This window comes from Saccopteryx leptura, chromosome 4 (assembly GCF_036850995.1).
Source record: "Saccopteryx leptura isolate mSacLep1 chromosome 4, mSacLep1_pri_phased_curated, whole genome shotgun sequence".
Taxonomy (NCBI): domain Eukaryota; kingdom Metazoa; phylum Chordata; class Mammalia; order Chiroptera; family Emballonuridae; genus Saccopteryx; species Saccopteryx leptura.
In genome coordinates, this window is record NC_089506.1 from 174,871,756 (window position 1) to 174,896,776 (window position 25,021).

The 25,021-nt window shown below is 41.1% G+C and overlaps 1 pseudogene; it reads right to left on the reverse strand.

The window, feature by feature from the left end:
• Positions 1–9,463: 9,463 nt before the first annotated feature.
• On the reverse strand, positions 9,464–22,971 carry LOC136404283 (transcription factor BTF3-like; annotated as a pseudogene).
• Between the last annotated feature and the right edge of the window lie 2,050 nt (positions 22,972–25,021).

Genomic DNA, 25,021 nt, shown 5'->3' on the forward strand with positions numbered 1-25,021 from the left:
TCCCCTTTCTTTTAAAGAACTGTCCCCAGGCCCTGGCCGGTTGGCTCAGTGGTAGAGCGTCGGCCTAGCGTGCGGAGGACCCGGGTTCGATTCCCGGCCAGGGCACACAAGAGAAGCGCCCATTTGCTTCTCCACCCCTCCGCCGCGCTTTCCTCTCTGTCTCTCTCGTCCCCTCCGGCAGCCAAGGCTCCATTGGAGCAAAGATGGCCCGGGCGCTGGGGATGGCTCTGTGGCCTCTGCCCCAGGCGCTAGAGTGGCTCTGGTCGCAACATGGCGATGCCCAGGATGGGCAGAGCATCGCCCCCTGGTGGGCAGAGCGTCGCCCCTGGTGGGCGTGCCGGGTGGATCCCGGTCGGGCGCATGCGGGAGTCTGTCTGACTGTCTCTCCCTGTTTCCAGCTTCAGAAAAATGAAAAAATAAAAATAAAAAAAATAAAGAACTGTCCCCATATCATATCTTTCTTCTTCTTTTTTCTATGAGTTAAGAAGGAAATCTGTGATTTTAGATCCCCCATACCATGATATCATGTAGAAGTCCTGAATAGGAGCATAAAATAGGGACAGAGTTCAGTGCCCTGAGGCAAAGGCCACAGTGGCTTTACTGACAAAAGTACTGAACATTGTGCTGAATGTAGTAAGTTTTGGGATAGAATTAACAATTCTGATTAATCAATACTTGGGGAAATTTGAGCTACTTCACTTGCCCTTTAATCTGCTCCAAAGAAGTTTCCCTTCCCAACTTCCTTATTCTCTTCTCCTCATTCTCTTCTGTGCTTCCTGACTTCCTCATTCTTGTCTCTGCTTCTAGTTTGTGTGTATCAATAAATACCCATAAGGACTGGGGGTCAGGACCATCTCATGAAACCTGTATAGGGGATTGTGAGGCAGTCTCCCCTAAGTCCCTCGCTGAATGCCATATGATCTCTGAGTAGTCACTGTCTCCATGACAACATCAGATTTTCAAAAAACCTCTCTCTGTATTTTAAGAAAGTGCTTTTCTCTTTCAATAAAGTCTAGCTCCAGCAAAATAAAAACAAACAAACAAAACTTATTTCAGCGTGATGCCTTATATTGGCCTAAAAATGTATTTTGAAACTTCATGCTGAGTCATGACTCCCCTGAACTTGGCTGAGTACTGCTGCCCCTAAAGCAGTAGAGGTCACTGATTCAAAGGTAGTGTTGCCAAAGGGGCAAACGTGATGAACAAAATGTTGGTTTCTTAGCTCAATAATGCCCTCCCTATCAAACAAATTATTTAATATTATCGAACATTTATGATTCTTCTGCACTCTGACATTCTTATAATTCTGCTCATGCCATTTGGATTTTTTTTTCTGCTCAAGGAGGTGGCCCCAGTTGTCTTTTTTCTGTTTCCTTTGTTTTCCTGTTTGCCTCCATATCTTTTCTAAGTCATGCCACCCCAACGCAGTCCCCCCCAATTTGCTGAGGTCTTTTAAACCAGATACACAAGCATGTTGGGGGTTGTATGTTTAAAAGTTGCAACAATTTATGTGGGAAACTAAGTCTGCTTCCATAGTGTCACATTTATGGCTTCTTTGTGAATGTCCATGATGGAAGCTTTAGAAACTGAGATCTCTCTGTGTGTGTATGTGTGTATTACACATGCACATGTGTGTATCTGTGCGTGTTAATTTCTTCTAGGTACTTTTAAATAAATGATGGTATTGAAGTTGTTAGAAATATGACCTTTCATAAGTGGAAAGATTACATTCTCAACAAATGATATTACCAATTGTTAATATCTGACCCATCTTTTATAGATCAAAGAAACTTAAACATAGAGAATTCTGGAACTTTTCTCATCTATTTCTATTCAAAGACACAGCTTACTATTAATATAAGTCCTAAAGTTTTGCTTCCTTTTGAGAAAGAAAAATGATCTGGTTTAATTGCTGGGGGAGAGGAAGAGTTCTGGTGAAGGAAAAGGGAATAGCCAAAGCTCTATGAATGTGGACTCATGCACAAACCAATGAGACAGCCGTATTAACTGGGCATGTGTGACGCTGATCATAGATGTGGAGTCTATGGCTTTCAGTTACACAGACCACAGTGAGCTGTCTAGGGCTCCAAGTGGGTAATGTCATTACCACTGGTTTTCAAACTGGAGGGCTGCTGTTTCTCAAGTTTTTTTTGTCTTTAGAAAAATATTTTTATATTATTTAATGGAAAGCACTACATCCAAGGTTATATCATTAGCTGGCTATTTCTTCTCTATTCATATAAGGTAACTATTGACATCATGTTGAGTTGATTGCAGTGGTTCATATATAGATTCTATTAAAAACCAGAGTCAGTGTAGAGAATTCTGACTATAAGACTTGTGCTAGTGGGGGCTGTACTGGTGGAGTACAGGTGCCAGGTGCACAGGGTAGCAGGGGCTCCTGCTGCTCTGAATTAGCTCTCTAAGACCTGATGGTTGTCACACTTCACTGGTGGCCTATTAGAGCAAACAAAAGTGAATCTTCCAAGGGCATCACAGACATCTACCTCCACTTTAAATTTTCCAATGAATTCTCTAGTTGCTAATTTCACTGTTGGGTGGTTGGCATGGTTGTCAGAAAACGTCTTTCTGTAGTGAGCCAGAATCAGCCCTTTTATTATTCCTCCCCACCCCCATCTCTTATTTCTTATCTTTGTTTCTAGTTCTAGGCTGGAGCAGCAGAGGATCAGATGATTTTCCTCTGTCATTCAGCTACTTAATAACATCCACGATGTTCTTGTTAACATATATGAAAAAGTGAAAAATGCAGTGAGTTTAGTTTAGTTTATTCCCGTTGAGCTGCTGCAAGTGTTTTGCTCATTTTTGCAATCTTGGGCTATACTGCAAACACTCAGGGCTAGGGTATCCAGAGCAGATGTGCCAATAAAGACTCTCCATAAAGACCTACATGCCTTTTGTTATTAACTTTTGACTTGATACCACCTTCACATCTTAATCTTTTTTGCAGGTATGGATCCCAGGCCCCAGAGAGAAGGTGGCATGGGCTGCAAGCTTCCTCTTTCATTATTTGCAGTTAGTTCTCCATAGTTAGTTCCCTGGAAGCTGCACAGGAAGAAGAGAATATTGATGTTCCAGAAAAGTATTGCATGGCTTAGCTCAGGTCTTGCAAAACAAAATCTGAAGGCTAGATACATTTTAATGGAAATTGTTAGCATTCAACTATGAGAGATGGTTGGAACTGATAATATGGAATGTTAATATGTATACATTAAGTAATTATTTTGGTTGTATTTCAGAATGAAAGATTGCTTTATGGTTATTCATTCAGAGGAGTTCACAGTTAGAAAATACTTTATTTTCAGAAAAGGATTCAGGCAATGATCAAGTACTGGCCTGTTACATTAATGATAGGAAGTACAGATTAGTGAAATCCTGTCATTTCATAACTTCTGTTTGCTTTAACAGGTCAGAAAGAACAGTTACGTGAGTCCTGCAAACTACCACAGGCATGCTGGGATCTGAAGGTGTTAAATGTAAGTGGAAAGTATGACATTAGTTTTGTGGTACACGTTTGACATGAAGTTGATTATCGCGTCACAGATGTGAACCTGCTAATTTTGGCTAAACTAGTGAGACCTGCTTGGACAGGTATAAAATGCTGTAATGATAGGGACAGTTGGATCTGTCTGCTGACTTTAATTCATGTAATGACAAGGATGTGAATGCATATGATATTTTGTTAAATCTAAAGAGCCAATTCCTATTCTGCTTCTTGATAGATCCATGCAGTTTAAGGCTAATGAACATCTTCAAAGGTCTTTAAAATGTCCTTGTCATGAAGCTCCTCTTAGAAGTAATTTTCCCCTTAACCATAGTTTTCTTTCGTTCTTTTTTTTTTCTTTTATTTTAAATGGCTTTTTGTTTGTTTGTTTGTTTTTTGTATTTTTCTGAAGTTGGAAACAGGGAGGCAGTCAGACAGACTCCCACATGTGCCCGACCGGGATTCACCCAGCACACCCACCAGGGGGTGATGCTCTGCCCATCAGGGGGCGATGCTCTGGCCCTCCAGGGCGTCACTCTGTTGCGACCAGAGCCACTCTAGTGCCTGGGGCAGAGGCCAAGGAGCCATCTTCAGCACCTGGGGCCAACTTTGCTCCAATGGAGCCTCGGCTGCGGGAGGGGAAGAGAGAGACAGAGAGAAAGGAGAGGGGAAGGGTGGAGAAGCAGATGGGCGCTTCTCCTGTGTGCCCTGGCCGGGAATCAAACCCAGGACTCCTGCATGCCAGGCTGGTGCTCTACCACTGAGCCAACCGGCCAGGGCCTTTTTTTCTTTTATTTTAAAGTTAGTTTTGAGATTTCCCATTTGGGAGGTCCTTGCTCTAACTACAGAAGGTCTCTTTATACAGAGATATTTATCCTCACCCTGTACAGTTTGTCCTCATAGTCAGACCTTGAGCTTCCTTGTCAGAAAAGATGTTCCCATGAGGGAGTGAAAGGACTTTCAGTTCTTTAAAATGAAGCCAATATGTGTGCATAGCTGTCCCAGTCACAAGGCATGCCTGGAGAGGAAACTAGCACACAGATATTTTATAACACACAAGTATATAATTTGAATTATCTGGGAAACAATTAGAACAAGTATTTCAAGAGTCAGGACAGGAATTTGCTTTTTAGTTTTTCTCTAGTGCTACTGAACAAAAAGACATATTCATTCATATCTGTGTTACTGAGTAAGTGAAGGGGTGTCTCTGCCACATGCCTTGTCTGTGAGCATCGGTTCTAAGGAATCTCCTTTAGATGGTGCCACCGCTGCATCTGCATTGCCTCCTTCCGTCCTCCATCATCACTTCCAGCCTTTAGCTTGAGTGGAACTGCCTCCCACACATGCTCGGCTCTCTCCCTGGGTGTCCAGGACCACTGAGCTCTCCCAGCTGCATCAGAGTGGATGCACCTCTGTGCTTGAACAGGGTTCTCTGGGCATATTAGAGCCGTTTCAACTGGGCAAGTAGAGTAAAAACAAGTACCACTTAAGGAGTAGTAAAGCAATTGGCTTTTGTGTCTATTTGGAGCTCTGTGTTAAAGGAAAAGTATTTATGGTGGGGTAACCATGCATGGAGATGGGCTATGGGTGAAGCAGATAGTGTGTGGGGCCTAGACTTTCTTGTCCAACTTTCTCAGAACCTGAGAAAAACAAAGAGGGCTTTAAGTGGGGGTTCTAATCTCTGGATAACATTTTTCTTGTTATTGAAAGAGGCATTTCCAGAATGCCATCTTGTGGGAAATACAATGTAGCATTGCAGAGAGAAGGTGGACCAAAGTAGTATTTGTCGGCCTTCACATTTGTCATCTGAACAGGTTGTCTCTCTGGCTCAGGAGGGGAAGGCAGTGAAATCAAGCCTGCCAAGACAATAAAAGCTTTTTCAAGGTGGTGATCTGTTAGATAAACAGTTTTCCTTCTAATCCCCATCCTATAAATCCTCTGCTGACTCGGACTTATTTTTATACCTCAGAGTATAAAATCTTTTATTAACCACAACGTAATGGGAGCTAGTCATCTAATTGATCATGCCTCCATAGTACAGATTTCTAAAACAGTAAAGTAATAGAAGGATCACACAGCTAAGAAAGATTAGCAGAGCAGTTGCGTTTTTTGAAATCAGTGAATAAGATATTTGCTTTTACAGCAACTTATACTTTTAGATTAAAAAAAAACTTGATAGAAGGATTGATATTAAAGGTTTTCTTCAAGGTAACTAATTTTGGGGGGGTGTTTTTTTTTTCTTTCATTTTCAAAGTCTAAAGGGTTAGCATATTTTGATCCTCTTAGAACTTCTTAGCACATTTATCTTGAGAGGGGGGGGGAGAGAGAGAGAGAAAGAGAGAGAGAGAGAGACTGGGAGGTATTGCTGTGGATCTTTGGGATTTTTTGTTTTGTTCCATGTAAGTTTTTGGAATATACGTTCTAGTTCTGTGAAATATGCCATTAGTATCTTTTTTTTTAAACTTTAAAAAAAATTTTTTATTTATTCATTTTAGAAAAGAGAGAGAGGGAGAGAGAGAGAGAGAGAGAGAAGAGAGAGAGAGACAGAGAGAGAAAGAGAAGGGGGAGGAGCAGGAAGCATCAATTCCCATATGTGTCTTGACCAGGCAAGCCCAGGGTTTTGAACCGGCGACCTCAGCATTTCCAGGTCGATGCTTAATCCACTGCGCCACCACAGGTCAGGCGCCATTAGTATCTTGATAGGAATTGTGTTAAATCTGTAGAGTGCTTTGTAGTTTCTTTTTAATTATAAGGAGTCAAATAAATAAGACTATTTGCATAAGGAATGTGTTACACCAGTTTTAGTTATGATTCTTACTTCCCATCTCCCTTTCCTTTGTGTGTGTGTGTGTGTGTGTGTGTGTGTGTGTGTGTGTGACAGAGGCAGAAAGAGACAGAGAGAGGGACATATAGGGACAGGCAGATAGGAAGGAGAAAGATGAGAAGCATCAGTTTTTCATTGTGGCACCTTAGTTGTTCATTGATTGCTTTCTCATATGTGCCTTGACTGTGGGCCTTCAGCAGACCCAGTGACCCCTTGCTCAAACCAGAGACCTTGGGCTCAAGCTGGTGAGCGTTGCTCAAACCAGATAAGCCCGCGCTGAAGCTGGTGACCTCGGGGTTTCAAACCTGGGTCCTCTGCATCCCAGTCTGGCACTCTATCCACTGTGCTACTGCCTGATCAGGCCCCTTTCCTTCTTATCCCCCCCAAAATCCAGTAATAAAATTGAACTTTTTTAGCCTGTGAAGCATTTACATTACTATTGCTACAGAAAATGAATACTGAAAATGAAAGATGTTCAATTTAATCAGGATCAGTCTGTAGCCTCAAATGAGTAAAGTGCAAAAGAGTTTAGGTAGCTTCACTTTAAATTTTTAATATCTTTAGTGACTGTTTAAAAAATAAATAGAGTATGCAAGTCTTGCTTGATTTTTAACACCTGAAAGGATCCTGTGGTTTTAAAGCTCTCTGTATATTTAAGCACTATTGGCATTCTTAAGGCCAACAGAATAGCACTGTTTTAAGATCCCTGAAACCCTAGTTATCTTTCCATTGTGAGCCATTTAGCCATGTATGGAGTGATTTAAAAGCCCAGCTGTAAACTGTCTAGCCAAATAAAGTGTATGCATACTAGGTTTATAATTACACCAAATAAATCTTCATTTCCATTCTTTTCTTCTAATGAAGTGACATATTTATGTTTTTAGTCAAGGTGCATGATTTCTATTTTCTTTAAAATTAGAGTGCATCAAGGGAAGGAAAGTGAAAATTCCTATTTTATCAAAATACTAATGTTGGAATAAGACTTGGTGTTATTAGCTGACAGGAGAGGATGTGCTTAGCTAAAATTTGAGTGTGTAATTATAGTATTTAAATACAATTTGACAAAAGGCACAGAAATACACAGAAGACATGAAGGAAAAACAACTTGTTTATCTCATGTTCTTTTCTTCAACAGGAATTTCCCCAGTCCCCTTTATCCAGTTTGATGAAGTTAAAACTATCCCCACCTCTCCCTTCCCCTTTTGCTCGGCCACTTAAACTAGCCAATTGGGAAAGAGTAAGATTGTATGGGCACCACCCCAGCCAATGAGGCAAGACTCAACCTAGGGCTTGCATTAGGGAAACAGAACCCACCCCCCTGCCCACATGCTTGCTAGCCGGCTCTCACTATTGGCAGCATATCCTTCTGCAGAAGTTATTAAAGTTGCCTTGCTGAGATATTTTGTCTCCATGAGTCTTGCTTATTTGCAACTCTAACCAACATCTTTTGCAAATTTTTGCTAGAAAAGTCAACCTAGCTTTGCATTTTTAATTTTTTTCTGTATTTTGTGTCAATATATTTTCTCTGAGTCGTAGTCTTTTAAGAATATATTGCTTAATTTTAGTTTCCAATACCAGTCAACTTTGATCTCTGTACCCTGTTTTTATATTGTCTGCTAACTTCTAACTACCCTTTCCCTACATGTTGTACATTATATTAAACACCTTTGTTAACTAAGTATGTATTATGTGTTAGGCACTCTTTTAGGCTTCGGGATCCCTAATCTTCCCCATAGAGAGAAGATTTAATAAAAAAGATGGGCTTTGGACTCAGGCAAGAATTGTCACAGGCATTTCTTCAGAAATTCTGCAGCCAGTCATACTGTTCTCCTGTAAGCTTATGCACTAGCACCAGTAGGTGCTCAGCCAGTTTCGTTTCAGAATTCACTTGATGACTAGTGGTTTCTAAACAAAAAATAATTTAGCTTATTATATTTTTGCAATAGTGAAGGGTCAATCCAAAATTAATTAGGCATGATACGTGTGTTCCATTATTCAGTTCAAGATTACATTTGGTTCTATTAGGCCTGTCCTCAGTTCATCCCTTTGTTAATAGTGAATATTTACTAACCTTATTATGTGTTTGGCACAGTCTTTCAAACAGTGGGACATCCCCTACACACTCTATGAATATATACACATGCATGTGTGTATATACATATGTGTGTGTGTATATCCACACACACACACACACACACACACACACATTATCCACATGTATTGTAAGGTCGGTGGGTAATGGGGGATGGTCATGTGGGGAACTCAGGCCCTCCCGGAAACTTTGGCTGGGACGGCCCACAAGCAAGCACGCCAAAAGAAACTTCCCAGGAACCCTTTGGAAAAAAGCGACTGACTGTCAGCCAATGAGATTTCACCGTGTCATATTAGCTCAACCACACTAGGGACCCTTTAAATATCTCCCACGCGGGTCACCACTTTCGACTTCCTTGGCCTCCATATTTCCTCCGGGCCAGGGAACCTCATCGGGCGGGAAGCGCGCTGTACTCAATAAAGCCTTTTATTATTCCACACTTCGTGACTCTGGCCCCTTCCTTCTTTCTTGGTGGGGAAAAATACCTTAACACGTATAATTCAGGTATTTTGAGTCCACTTGGGTAAAAAATTATATATATATATATATATAATTAAATAATAAACAGATAATAAAAGTAAATGGCTTATAATTGAGAATTGCCTCAGTGATAAAGGCAGTAAATGATTAAATAACACAATCAGTAAAATGAATGGGCAGGAAAAGTTTTGTGGAAATTCTTAAGAATTTGAGGTAGGTCTTAAAGGCTAGGTGGGATTTGTAGACGAAGAACACTATTAGTGTATGTAATTCCTTAGCATTTATAGTTGTTTTACAGACAATATCTTATTTTTCCCTAGGTAAAGTACTTTAATAACCTTTGTTTCAAACTTTATCCCCAGACTTCTTCAGCCTAATTAGCTGCAAAGATTGATATAACAAAAACTGAAAAGATCTGCAGTGTCCAAGGGGCTTGGGCTTAAAAATGTTAGAGATTTAGATTTCATTAGATTCATGAACAAAATTTGAAAAAAGCAGTCATAATATAAAATAGTAGCTGACAGTAACTTTGTCAAGTTTTATCTTCTTCAGAAGTTGACTCAATTCAATTTGCCTCATTCTTGGAAGCCTCTTCCAAATTACCCACAGGATCTGGAAAATCATTATTATCATCTTCTCTGGTGGGAAGTGGTACTTTCCCATTCACCGATTGTTTGGGCTCTCAGTGTAAGAAACTTCCAAACCTACAGGAATTTTTTATGAGTTTATTTGAGCCTAACTGGGGACAGTTGCTAGGAAGCAGAGTCTCAGCAGATTGAGAAAATGCTCTGGAAAATGGCGGTTTCACCATTTATTTTATACATCAGAATCAAAGGTGAAGACATGTAAGAGGTGACATGAAATTAGTGGTGGATTAGGGAGGCAGAAGAAAGCAAAGCTGGGAAATTCTGGGATTGGATAAAAGGTAAAAGCGTTCACACTGAAACTTCTTTTACATAGACAGGTATAAGACAGTTAATAGTTAATTAACTTGGTAACTAGAACAATGAGGGCATTTGCTGGTCCCTGCTCTGGTGGGATGCCTGCCCTGAGGGGCAGAAAAAGAAGATTACCTTTACATTTCAAAGACATGTTATCAGGTATGTTATTGTAGATGCGAAAGGCAACAGTCTGACTCCTCAAAAGTAAGCATTGACCTTCTTAGAGAAAAATACCACCCTAGGACATGACTACGCACCATGAACTACTTTTAGTTAGAAGGTTTTAATTTTAGATCATCCTGGGTGGTTGGTTACTTTTAATTTCTGAGTTTGTAAGGTAACCATGGAGGGCTCACCCAAGCTTGTCACTTTTAGTCTGTGGCCCCTGTCTTTTTTTTTTTTTTTTTTGTCCACAGGGCAGAGTTTCATCAATCTCCTTAAACTGGTCTGTCTCCACCAAGCTGGTGTAAGGTGCTGGGTGGCATTTCTGTCAGCTGCTCTGTCTCAGCAGGGCCTGTTATGGTGAAAGGGTTCTCTGCCAGAGGTGCCTGAACTTGAGGATTATTCAAATGCATCACTGTTTCTTGGTTTGGGAACATAGTTACCTCTTTTCAATACCAGAAATACTGTTTACCGCCCCCCCCCACCCCCACTTCCTAAAGGAGAACTGAGTTTTTATCATCTCCTGTTGCTGTTCTGCGAACCACTCTCTTTCTGCGAGAAGATCCTCCCCCACCCATGCGCACTAGTGCCTGCAGTTTGTCGAGTTTATCCTGGTCTAGGATAGTTTCTTTTATTTGTTGTAGAGAAAATGAGGCTGGGCAGGGGTGCCTTGGGGCCTCTCACGCACTCGGGTTGGCTCTCCTGGGGTCTTCAGTAGACAGCTGAGAATTGGAAGTGTCTGTCTTAATCCTCTCCCCTGTGCTGTGATTAAAGTGCTCCAACTCCACTTTATGTGTCAGAAAACTCTCAGCAGAGTTTAAGTAACTTGCCCCGTGCCATACAGAAACCTGGACCTGCAACCCAAGACTCATAGGAAAGTATTTGTATTAAATATTCTAGGCCAGAGGTTAGCAAACCTCAGGCAAGTGAGCTTGTCTGGCTTGCCATTTGTTTTTGTAAATACAAATTTATTGGAACAAAGTCATACCTTTTCATTTCTGTATCATCTATGGCTACGGTGTGCTCAGACAGCAGAGTTAGGTAGTGAAGTCAAGGGTCTTATGGCTGCATATCCTAAAATATTTACCAGCAGGCCCTTTGTAGAGAAACTTTGCCAATCCCTGTTCTAGATAAAAACAAGAGGAAAAACATATATTAGATAAAATAAAACTTCTACTTATTTTCAACAGTGCTTCTGTAAGCAAAGACCTCTACAAATGGAAGACCAGCACTTCATGTGTGGTAGGATCAAAAACTGAATATTTATATATGTGTATGATATAATATATAATATTAGATATGATACATATATGGTATATGTAATATATATTAGAAATTTTGTAGCAGTGCCTCTGAAAATAGGAAAATGATAATGCATTTTAGATTTAATCTGTAGGAAAAGTATTCCTGTATGATGAGGGACCTGTTGGTTCTTTCCACATCAAAAAATGAGTTGTATTGTTCATTCATGTCAGACCATTGAAAATCTTATTTATTCTTGTCCCCCTCCATATAAACATACTGCTTTATATTTATAAATCACACTAGGAAAGTACAGTTAAGGAAAAGGTTTGCATTATAGACTCATTCAATTAAACATTCTGGAGGGCATGATTGCTTTAGACCTCAAAATGGAACAACATCTCAGTAGAAATTAAAAACATAAAGGAATGTGTTCAGGTAATTGCTTATTAAATTTTCAAACCCCAATGACAATAACAAGTTTAAACTGATTGCTTAATATGTTTAAACTAGATGATGCTGAATGTACAACCAAGCTGCACCAGTGAGGCCTGGAAGTAAACCTTATTGAATAGCTAAGTACAGTGGTACCTTTTTGCCTCTGGGGGCTTGAAGAGAATTCAATAAGGCTGGCTGAGATAGTACAAATTAAATTCGTTAGTAGCAAGTGCAGCTGTTTCTGGTTTGTAGTGACCCTCAGCTCAGACGGTTTCAAATCAGCTGTGCGTCTTAGCAATAGAAAGACAAAGGCACTCATATTCTTGCCTCTGGAGTATCATTTATTGTTTCCCCCAGGAATCTCTCCTGCTTCCTCCTCTCTCCTTTACTACTCACCCATACATTGGAAACCTACAGCAGTTTAATTATGAAATGAATTTCTCTGCTCTTCTTAAATTGCTGTTCAGCATACAGATTTCCTTTAGGAAGGGCCTGGCAAATCATTATTAGAAAGAGTTCCATAAATGATCTGATTAGCCTATATATTTAGGGAATGCCTATCTCAACATTAATACAAGACAACCTCACTTAACTAGAACTTTTAAATAAAGGCTCTTCTGTAGTCATATTTTTATTATGGATTCTACATACTCTCCAATCTGTAAACTACTAAAAGAAATATTTCATGTCTGAGTTTTTATCTTGACTCTGAAGAATGTCATGAAGGAAATAACTTTTCAGGTAATTTCCTATACTATTTTCAGTTATAGCTATAGCACCATATATTATTAAAGGATTTACAGTAGTGATCTGGAGATTTTTGAGTTCATGGGAAAACAGTATTTACATTATATTAACTATAAACTGTAAGCTAAACTATGGAGATAAAACAACACATTTGCAACATGAGTTGAAATGAGAATAGATCATCTCTATCTGTTTAAGTGAAAACATTCAGTTACCTCAAGCACCCACTTCCTTGGTTAAACTGGGGCTGAGTACCTGGCACTTTTTCCTTTTTACAGCTGGAGAGACTGGAAATTGAACTGTGACATACAGAGAAGGCTGCTCTGGGTGTAGTCTCTGTGATGAGAAAGTTTATTGTACTTGCTTGGAGACTCTTAAAAACCAAGCAAGTAGGAACACATCCAAGGAGGAAAGAATGAGTGTAAGAACAGGCTGGAGAATAGTCGTTTGCATGAAGGGAAACCAGAAAAGTAATATTTGCTCTCAACAGGAGAGTGGTGGTGCATACAGAATGTGTGAAAATAGTTTGAATCAAAACTGGCCTGGCCAGGGCCCTGGCCGGTTGGCTCAGTGGTACAGTGTCGGCCTGGCGTGCAGAAGTCCCGGGTTCGATTCTCGGCCAGGGCACACAGGAGAAGCACCCATCTGCTTCTCCACTCCTCCCCCTCTCCTTCCTCTCTGTCTCTCTCTTCCCCTCCCGCAGCCAAGGCTCCACTGGGGCAAAGTTGGTCCGGGTGCTGAGGATGGCTCTGTGGCCTCTGCCTCAGGAGCTAGAATGGCTCTGGTTGCGGCAAAGTAACGCCCCAGATGGGCAGAGCATCGCCCCCTGGTAGGCATGCTGGGTGGATTCCAGTCGGGCGCATGCAGGAGTCTGTCTGACTGCCTCCCTGTTTCCAACTTCAAAAAAAAAAAAAAAGCACCAAAAAACCAAAATACAAAACAAAACTGCCCTGGCCAGAATGTCTTTTTATGATCCAGCACCTGCATGACCACGTTTGAGCTGAAAACTCGTAAGGATCAAATTCTCCTGGGTGAAAAGCTTCTTTGCCTTACCACCTTTCTTGTAGGTCTTTTCTGGCCTTTTTCAATGTTATTGGTTAATCCTTGATTTTTACTTACACATATGAGTCAGTCTCACGATCCTCCACTGAAGCTGCTATATAGTGTTCTTAGATAAGCTAGATGGGCTGCGGTAACAAACAATTTCCCTAAATTCTAAGTGAATAAAACCACAAATTTGTTTTCTCTCAGGCCTAACTTACACTGCTGGGTGAGCTGTCTCATGTTTTACCTCTAGGATCCAAGAAATTATAATAAAATCTATCTGGACCTTTTTGGAAAGTCATAACAAAGGGGAAGAGAGATAGCAGTGCATTACACTCTGCCTCTTAAAACATCCACACAGAAAAAAATGTCACTTTTGCTCATGTTTCATTGGCCGCAACCAGACACATGGTCATGCCAAATATAAAGGAGTCATGAGGTACAGTTGTCCTGTGTGCTAGGGAAAGCAGCCCTGGCAAGTTGGCTCAGAGGTAGAGCATAGGCCCAGCGTGTAGATGTCCTGGGTTTGATTCCTGGTCAGGGCACCCAGGAGAAACAACCATCTGCTTCTCTACCCCTCTCCCTACTCTCTCTCTATCTCTGTTCCTCTCCGGCAGCCGTGGCTCAGTTGGAGCAAGTGCCATCCTGGGCACTGAGGATGGCTCCATGGCCTCACTTCAGGTGATAAAATAGCTCAGTTGCTGAGCAACCACCCCAGTGGATGGGCAGAGCATCACTCCATAGGGGGCTTGCCGGGTGGATCCTTGTTGGGGTGCATACTGGAGTCTGTCTCTCTGCCTCCCCACTTCTCCCTTAAGAAAAAAAAAGAAGCCTGACCAGGCGGTGGTGCAGTGGATAGAGCATCAGACTGGGATACGGAGGACCCAGGTTCGAGACCCCGAGGTCGCCAGCTTGAGCGCGGGCTCATCTGGTTTGAGCAAAAGCCCACCAGCTTGGACTCAAGGTTGCTGGCTCGAGCAAGGGGTTACTTGGCTTGCTGAAGGCCCATGGTCAAGGCACATATGAGAAAGCAATCAATTAACAACTAAGGTGTCACAATGAAAAACATGATTGATGCTTCTCATCTCTCTCTGTTTCTGTCTGTCTGTCCCTATCTATCCCACTCTCTGTCTCTGTAAAAAAAAAAAAAAAAAATATTTGAGGGAGAGAGAGCACATGGCAATTAACTATCTCACTACATTTAAGGCACTGGGAAAAGGTTTCTACCTTAAAAGGGCAATGGCTTCTGTGAGTTGATGGATTTTATATACAAATTATATATAAATACAGGTTAATCAAATTAGTGAATTAGAGACCTCTCTAAGAAGTTCTAAGCAGGTGCTACAATGATGTGATTGAGGTTTTACTATTGATTCCCTCACTTAATAGCCTATAAGAATGGATAAGTGACTTAATTGTACAGATGCCTCAGTTTCCTCATCCATATAACAGAATGACTGATAAAGCTTTCCTCAGAGGTATTTTGTGAGAATTATATGAGATAATGTGTATAATGTGCTTAGGTAATATTATTGAGACAAACAGGGGCCAGACTCTTGGCTCATATACTTATCTCTGAGGATCTGGGATGACTTTGCAGAATAAAATAAATTAAGCTTATCTGTGAAGGTAAGGCTCAATTTATTTAGCAAAAAAAAATTGAGAAAGTAAACAAAGTCAGAGTCAGGGTGGGAGAGGAGCATTTGGGAAGAGTAATTAGACCAGTTTGACTGAATCAGATAGTTTGTGGAGAGAGCATCTTTTGAGGCAAGTCAGGACCCCATGGAAGTTTTTAAGCAGAGGATGTCAAAACAGAGCATAAGAAAAATAATTGGACAGAAGTGTGAGGGATAGTTTGGGGAAGCAAATATATGGAGAGGGAGCTATTTGTATAACAAGAGAAAATGGGAATAGAAAGTAGAATAGGAGATCTAGACATGTTCTACCTAATGAGAAAACAAGGAGTCTAGTTAACCATGGTTAACTTATAAGGTAATAAGAAGGAAAGATAAAGAGAGAAACAGCTATGAGGACCAAGAAGTCTAGTATTTTATGCTTCAATGCCTAAGTACAACAAAGCATGTTAGAGCTGAGTGATTGCCCTAACTTAATTTCCTGTCCTTAGGTGATATATCACAGCTCTAAATACTACCCAGATACTGTTTTCCTTGTGTATTGATGCTATACAGAAAGTCAAGATGAGCCCATGAAATTATGAATGTATGTTGACGTTTAGGTACCTTGGCTAAAATGCCAAATAAGAGACTGTCAAATAAATATAATAAAAACTATGAAAGAAATAAACACAAATGCAGTAAAGCAAACCAATCAGCTTAAAGTTAAAAAAAACAACACAAGAAACCACACGTGAATTCAGTTGTTACACAGCAGTGATTCCGTGGCTGTGAACACACCAATGGCTGGATTCATTGGCAGGTGGTATGAGCTCTAACCTGCTGCCAGCTGCTGTAGTTCAGGCTGCTTTAGACTAGAATGCAAATGTACAACATTTAAGGTTTCTAGTTTAAACATGAATTAATGGATCACTTTAAAGGCAGCCCAACCTGTAAAGTTTCAGAATAGCTATAGACTAAATTACAGATTAATCTGAGTTTTGAAAATGTACTAGAAATGGCCTTGCTCAGAGGCACTGGAGGCAGAACCTTCTCAGTACTTTGGTCACAGGGAGTTTCCGAGAGAAGAACCTTGTGAAAGTTTGGGCAAAGTGAAATAAGAAGATGACATCCCCATCCCCCCATGTCTCCACATATCTAAAGGAAGACTGAAGTTCAGATGTGAGGGCTACCATTTCAGAGAGCCAAATGGATATCCTCAGTACAAGCAAAAGATGCAGAGGTGTATTCTCTTTCCCTCTGATAAGGAATAACTAGGAAGATCTCTAAAAAAAAAGCTGCTTTGTAACTTTGTAGCTGACCTACATAGGGAACAGTTAAGTCTTTTTATTAGTTGATATTCGCTTCCATTTCTTTGGGGAAGCCAGAGAGAGAGAATGAAAGAGCTTACTGTGGAAATGAAAAGTTTCAACATTTTTATACAGGGTTGGACTATATATATGTATGTATCTGAATATTCAGGAGGAATATGATTTAAAGAGTATCTAAGAGTTTTCTGAAGCCACCAGCTCAGCTGTAGAATAGTTGGCAGTTCCTTAGGATTTACTTCTTTTCTGAAAGCCTTCACTTCTCTTTAGAATTCCAATCTTTTTGCTCATAAATTCAATTCTGTCTTCTTTATTGAACATTAGAAGTTGCTTTTGTGTCTCCTTTTCTAACTTTGAGGCACTGTCCAGGAAAAAAAATTTGGTGATGCTGTCTTATCTTATGGACCTTTGTGCCATTATTATTCTCTCTTTTATAAATGGAATTCATTCATTTTCACTGAACCTACCATTACTCAGATTTCTCTTGCTCTGCTATTGGTACTTATGTCAGATTCTGAGCTATCTTCCCCAACAATTTCCAGCTGCCTTTGGGGCACATCTCTCCCGTCCTTCTGCTTTAGGTTCTAGTTCCTACGTACTTCCATTTTTAATACACTGAGTCACTGTGATATTTGTAAGCCTACATATGTCTTTTTCTGTCCACTCCTTCCTTGTCAAGGCATCCAAGGCAATATGCATTGGCCACATGGGTGTACCTTCCCAAATGCTGTCTATTTTTAATGCCTAATACCTTTAAAGTGGTATGATACCACCTAAGCAGACACAGAGCAAGGATAGACAAACACAACACATGAACATATACAGGAGAGTGAATGCATAATGTTCTGAAATGATTGAACGTGCAGTTCTGGGTAGGGATGTGAAGGAGGCCCTCACTATTTTGCTGAAATTGACTGCTTGTAGATTTTTGGATGAACTTTGACCAGAAGTGATATTGTTATTGTTTAGCTCTCTGAATTGAAATTCTAAGCCTCGAGGCTGGGCATATTTTTGTTGTTGTTGTTCTCCAGAGGGTGGAAGGGCTCTCATATGACGCCTTCCAGCTGGCATGCTTCACCTGTTTATGTTGCCTGCCTAACCTCTAAACACATTTTATTTGACTCCTGATCTGTATGTCTCTGTGTTGTTTGGACTTTTCATATTAAGACTATAATTAAGAAAGCACATGACAAAAAAGTGGTCCAAAATTATAAATGTAGGAATGTATTTTGCTGGGGTCAGTCACAGGGAATGATCACCAGGGGGGAGACCAGAGGGAAGTTTTCCAAAATGCTTCTCAAAGTGACCACTTGGCTGAAATTACTTGGTTCTACCTTTGCAGTCCAGTGTCCTCCTATACTTGTTAGCAGACTTAGAGTAGGTAGATCTCTCAGTATTTTTATTACATTATCAAGAATATAAGAGTACAGAAAATAACAGGTTCAACTGGATAATATACAGTGACAGATAAAGTTATCAAAGGAACCAGAAGACTCTAGTTATAGGACAGCCCAGTCTCTCCTTATAGATCTTTCGGTAGCTGTAATGCTTGTGGTTGAGGCCATGCAGGTTTGCATTGACTCTGGGCTTTTGGTAGAAGAACCATGGAGCCAGAAAGCATAGGCCCATTACCCATTTATTGAAGGCTCACAAAGCCAGGTGAACAATAAACCAAAAAAGGAAAAGAACTAGTAAACAAAGAAAAACTGCTTTTCATAGTGAAAGGCAAGGCATCAGGAAAACTGCACCTCACAGTGGCGGGAGAGCAAGCAATCTGAGAGAATAGCCCTGAGGGAAAGCATCCGTAGTCTTACACGGACGCGCTCGTCAGGCAAAGTGCTTGCAGAGGGTAAACCAGTGAGCAAGGCTAACACAAAAGCCATAGTACATTTTAAATGTCAAGTACTTTCTTTATAATATTCAGTAACTGACATATAATCTGAGGAACATAAAATTTATACGATAAGTTGATTTTTCCCTTCCAAAATTCCCTTCATTACCACCACACCTCACCTATCCACCTAACTAGGGTATGTATGTGGTGGAAATATAGTAAACAAAAAGGTTTATTATATTTAGTAAACCTTAAAAATAAGGCAAATACATTCTGGCATAAAGTGTGCCTGTCTGTCCATTTGGGGAAGTCCCAATAAAAGTTTGCTTCTTCTCTCATTATGTAGCAAAGAATAGGCATATTATCTATAACTTTTGCGTTTCTTCTTTCTCTTTCCATGCTTTTCTAAATAATTTCTTATATTTCAAGAACATTTAACCTAATTAATGCTAATTTATGAGTATACAGTATATCTGAATATTCATAAGGGGTATGATTTAAAGATTTTCTGAATAGTTGACAGAATAGTTGACAGTTCCTTAGGATTTACTTCTTTCCTGAAAGACTCCACAAACACTCTTGAAGTAACTTCTTCCAGAGAAGTAACTCGGGCACATGCAGAATGTTAAAATAGAAAATGCTGAACTAATGTTACTCTGGTTATGTACACCTCCCCAGAAGCTGTGTTCGGGTGAAAGGGAGGTGAGCTCTGCTGCAGTCAGTGAATCTTGCATTTCTTCTTGTTTATCGTGAAAGTAGTTATTTTATTAAAACAAGTATAGACTTTAAGACACTAGTCAAGAATGTGTAATGCAAATGTTCTTTGAGTGAGGGTTAATTGTGTACTTTTCTTTGCTTGTCTTTTCTTCTTTATGGTAGAAAAACAGAATCTGTTCTCTGTAAAAGACTGTCATATACTTATATTACAACTGACAATGCTGAAAGCTTAAGGCATGGCTGGTGAAGAGGGAGGGGGACATGAGGAAGAGGAAAGTAGCGCGCCTCCAAAAGTCTCATTGACTGCAAGTCTAGCCAGTCCCTCTAGTCCAACCTTCAACACAGTTACACTCAGCTGGTATCCTTAAGACTCAGCTATTTTCGGTGTAGTCTCTGACACAATCTCATCCCCATTTTGAAGAAAGCAATCCTGACCAAATGGAGGTCCTTTTTCTTTCACATCTGTGCTCTGGATACCACCTTGGTCAGTATGTTTCTATTGCCTGCAGATTAAAATATACCATTCTGAATTTGCGCTGGGAGGTTGTTGGTTCTCCTGATGGCCAGGAGAGGAATTTCATTCATAGAAACCCCAGTTGCCTGCAGTCTGTGGTTAAACTGGCCTTTGCTAGGGTTAAAATGTAACAAGAAAACTTCACACCAGAATCCACAGAGATTTCATCTGCCATCACAGCGTCCTTCATGGTGCACAGCGGTAGGAGGGCACCACCCGCCAGTCCCTCCAAGAGGAGACAGCAATCAGGAACAGGTGGAGAGGAAAATGGAAACTGCCATTGTGTTTGAGAGTGACATGTTGCACGGACATTTTGTTTCTTTTTAATCTGGACAGACCATTTACAAAACTCAAGGAATCTGTTTCTTACACTCTAATACATGTATGCACACACACACACACACACACACTTTTAAAGTATATATATACTTAAATTTTTTCCTATTAGGTTTTTCTAGAAAATTCTTCACATATCTGTCCATGATAAGCAGAGGACTGGAAATACCTGCTTCTGTGCCCCATCTGTCCATGCTTGGCAGCATGATACTGTATTTCTGCTTGTATTCAGGACCGGATATCCCACAACCGAACAAGGTGGCTACAAGGACTGCAGGCAGCCCAATAGCAGAACGGGCCACACAAAGCTCTGTGTCTTTTAGTATGGGGACACTGCTTTATATATCTTTTTTTTCTGCATCTAGCAAGGAGGAACTATTTCTAAAGTCTATTTAGGGCAGTGAGAATGTGCAGACTCCCTTGAGGAGGAATCAGACATAGCAGACAGTGTGAACTATAAGCCCTACCACAGGCTTAGACAGAAAAAGATCAAATATCTCTGCCATATGGTGGGAGGATTTTCAGGCCCTGATATTAGAAGTGCTAGCAAGGGAGTGTGCCCCTTACAGGAAAGGGAAGAATGATTTGGAAAATAGTTTTTTGGTTACAGATAATTTGCCATACATGTTTCTGAGCTTCAAAAGCCTCCTTTGTCAGGTACATTAAAAATAACACTGGATTTGATTTATATCCACAGGAAAAGAAAAGAAAAATAAAGTAAAAGAATCACAGTACTTCTGTTGTGCTTTTAAAAAAATTCAAGGTAAAGTGCATGTTAAGGTAAATGGGAGAAAAACAAAGATCAGTCAATAATGCACATGGTGGTGGCAATAACTTGTTAAAGCTGAGCAGCTCCAAGTGTTAGGAAACTGACCACAGTTTCCATTATCAAACCTAATGGATGTATTTTAAGGAGCTTTAACCACTCACACAATATTCACACAATATGGGGGATTGTGGATGCCCACAGATATATAGATATATGTATATAGTATAATGACTCAGTAGTCCCAATTAGGTATACTAGAAAATTAAAACTAATCAATACACTGCAGCTTTAGAAGAGGGAACCTACACTGTAGGTTTGTTCTGTTTAACTCACATCAAAGAATTTCCAAATTGTTTCTCTCAGACATGTAGTCGAAAACCCCTAGTATACATCATCAATTAGTTTTGGGTTTTCTTTTTGTTATTTTGTTTCTTGATTAGTTAGACTGGGAAGAAACATACAGAAAATAAAATGTAGAATCTCTTCTAATTTTTCTAAGTTCTTTACATATTTGAGATACTGAATTCAGTTACTTATTTGGAATATTGTTTTTTTAAATAAATAATTGAACATGAATAAATAGCAGCCTAAAAATGTTTAAAGCCAAATATTCCATTTTGATTTATAGGAAGTAACTATTGTAATACATATGATGCATTGCAATTACCTGTTTGTCAAAGCAAGGCAAAGGCTTATTATCATATGTTATGGATAAGCTGCCATAATTTTATTATTTTTTTAAGCTGCCATAATTTTAAGTCTAGGCCTCTGATTTATGTTGTGGACAGTAAAGCAAATCTTATCTTTTCAGTTTCCTAGAATCTCTAATTAAACCAAAGTTTTTCTCTTATTCAATCTTCCTATTCATTGTGAACTTGTATAATTAATCATTGTTACTTTCCTACTTTTGTTAGATCCCCATTTTCTGTTTTACCCCACCGCATGTTTTTTTCACCTAATTGGTTTATTGTCCTGAGGCTGCTGATCTCATGTCTTTTTTTTTTTACTAATAAAAAGTCATCTATGTTATTGATGGAATGGATCATCTTTCAACCTAACACAACCTCAAGACAGCAGCTAGACAGTTTTCTATATAGTTCTGACCTATCCAGGTGTCATATCTTGGTAGGGTCTCAATATCAGTACTTAAAAGATTTAATAGCCATTTCAGCAAAGGCTCTGACCAATCAGAATGGAAAATAAGCCATCAGTGCTGAAGCAGAGACCTGAGGGCCCCTGATGTGCCAGGCACTTGAGTTACTGAGTTGACTGTAGCACTGGGAGAACATGCAGGCTGGCCGGGTGGGGAGCTCAGAGCCACTGCTGTTTACCAAGCTGGAAAGGCTTTCATCACTTTAACAACTGGAATGACTCTGTAGCTGTTTGCTAGCTATATGCCACCCCTGAGGACGTCTGCAGAGCTCTTTTCCTTCCTCAACTACTTATAGGAGGCCATGGTTCCTGAGTGGTTTTGTACCTTATTACCCCATGTGTGGTGTGTGGACGGGCAGCATCACCTCCATATCTGGAGCTTGTTAACAAGACATACCCTCAGGCGCTAGCCCTGACTGCTTAATCAGAATCGACTTTCTTATCAAGATTCCTGGGTGTTCTGTGCACACATTGACTCTGAGAAGCATTGGTCAGCAACTGCATCGTGGCTGGTCAGAAGGTGTGGATGAGTTTCAGTGGTCCTTAATCTAGACCACAGACTAGAAGCATTTGGGAAGTTGTAACGCCGGTGGCTGAGGCCAGGCAGGTTCACATTGGATTTGAACAGATGGTAGAAAAACCGTGGAGCTGGAAAGAGTTGGGCTATTCCATTTAATAAAGTCTCACAATGGCGGACAAGCACACGGGCAGGGTAAACCGCCTCTCAGGCAAACAAACAGCAAAATGGCCGCTGATGGTGGCAATCTGTGTGCATCCACAATCCCCCATCTCTCTCGAGTGCAAGCACTCACAGCCTTGTATAGGCCATGCCCATGTGGCACAGCCACTCACTCACATACCCGTCAGGCAAAGTGCTTGCAGCTGGTAACCCTGCGAGCAAGCTAACACAACTGCCCCACATTCCACCCCTTTAGGGTTGCTTGCTTCACAATCTACATGACATCAAACAGAGACTACAGCAACAGCAGAAGTTACGCAATAATTACAAAGGTGTCCTTCATAATGTCTCCCTGAGCACTTTGCCCAAGGTGCAAACTGGAGGCCCACCTCCAACTCCCCACCCCTCGGTGCCAACAGGCCACCCATTATGGGAGGGGGTGCTGTATAGTCCAGGGCCATGTCCATTGAGAGCAAAAAGTGTCCTTGGTGTGCCTGTGCAACTGGGTGAGCAGCTTCCCGGTGCAGGAGGGCCTCCACCGGAGCTGCCTGCCCCATCAGGGTCTCTCATACTATTCAAAGGCAGCATGTGCATCCAACAAGGGGGCCGGTGCCCCCCTCTGATTGCAGTCCAAGAGTCAGTCCATGATAGACAGTCCTGCTGTCTGAGCAAATCACCAAGGTAAAGGTCCATTACAGGTAACTAGGTCCACATAGGGCCTCAGGCCTCCCCCCTCATTCCTGTATTCATGGCAGCTCTGAAGAAGCTGCCCCAAGGCAGAGTGTGTGGCAACAATGACCAACCTCTCCATCTCTGCTCCAGAGAGCACAATGCCATCCATCCCTTTGTCCCACAATCGCAGCAAGCCTACTAGAGGCTCAGTAGTTACTCTTTGCTGCTGGGTTTTTACCTTCTGGACGACCACTGGCCGGGCTCTGAGTGTGCAGTTGGCAGCTTCAGCCCGAGCCTCCTCATCCTCAGAAAAGGAGCTGGAAAAGCCTGCTCCCGCCGGCTCAGAGCCACTCCACTGGCGCCGCTCCACCGGCACAGCTCCATCTCTGGCTCCTGTGGCTGCCGGCTCTCGGCCTGAAACTGAACCCGCTGTTCTTCCAACTGCCACTGCCAATGTTCAACTTCCAGGGAAAGCTACAACTCAGGAACCTGTAGATCACTCCAGTTCCAGACACCATTAGTTCTCTGCAGCTCTTGAACCTGGTCAGCCTCCCTCTCCAGCTCTCGCTCCAGTGCACGCATTTGCCGGTCAGTGTGCAGCTCATCCTGGAGCTCTCAACCTCGCTCAGCTTCTTGCACAGAACTCTTAGTTTCTTCTCACAGGACTGTAAAAAAAACACCCAGTTTACGGCCCCCAAAAGGAGAGCCACCAGGAATATCCACTCCTCTATTCCACTCTTCAAGGGTGTCGGTGGCTCCATACCAGTCTGCTCCAAATTCTGCTGATTATGCCAGATGTAATGATGGTGGCTGAGGCCAGGCAGGTTCACATTGGATTTGGGCAGACAGTAGAAAAACTGTGGAGCCAGAAAGGGTTGGGCCATTCTGTTTAATCAAGTCTCACAATGACAGACAAGCACACAGGCAGGGTAAACCACCTCTCAGGCAAACAAACAGCAAAATGGCCCCTCACCGTGGTGGGCAGGCAATCTGCACGCATCTGCAGTCCCTGATCTCTCTTGAACACAAGCACCCACAGCCTTATAGGCCACTCACACGTGGTGCAGCCATGCACTCACATACCAATTCGGCAAGTTGCTTGCAGCTGGCAACCCCGCGACGGAGCCTAACACAGCTGCCCCACAGAAGTATACAAACAATACATGCAGCTAGGCTCTAGTCCATGACAGTACATGTAACTTGATTCTATTACATGACATTTTGATTTAATTTGTCTGGGATGAGGACCAAGTAATAATAGTATTCTTTAAAACCTTATTAGGTGATTGTTTTTGCAGCCTGGGATAAGGATAATGGACATCTCTCTCTTATGTAGCGAGAGTAGGTTCAATCTGGTTTTATCTGGGCACAAATATGCAGGGCCACACAGAACGTTTCCTTATGTTTGCCATGGGGCTTGCACAGAAATCAGAGTTGTCTTCAGTCTCCCCTATCCGTATGTATTTTTATGCCTAATTTCTTTAACAGAAAGAATCTGCTGTTATTTAGTTCATCTGATAGTATCAAGAATTAAGAACTGAGCTAGCTCCTTTGTGAAACTTTCTTGGCACATCCAGAGTTTGTTCATTTATTCTTTGTTTGTTTTGTTTCTTCAGTATATTAAAGTGAATCTTCCATATACCACCAGTAGTATAATTGATAGAAAGGACCTATATTATTCAGTGTATAAAATTGGGCCTCGCATCTGCTGTCTGTCTCTCTCAGTATGCAAATGTGACTATTTTCTGTTCGCGTTAAGATGGAAAACTAGACATGGCTGAATATGAACAAAATACATATTATTTATTTATATAGAGGAATTATCAAGTACTAAAAGATAGTTGCCATACATTTTGGATAGTTGTATGTGTTGCATTCCTAGACTTTCTGAATAATAAATATAATAGGGGGTGATTCTAGGTTCTCACTTATATC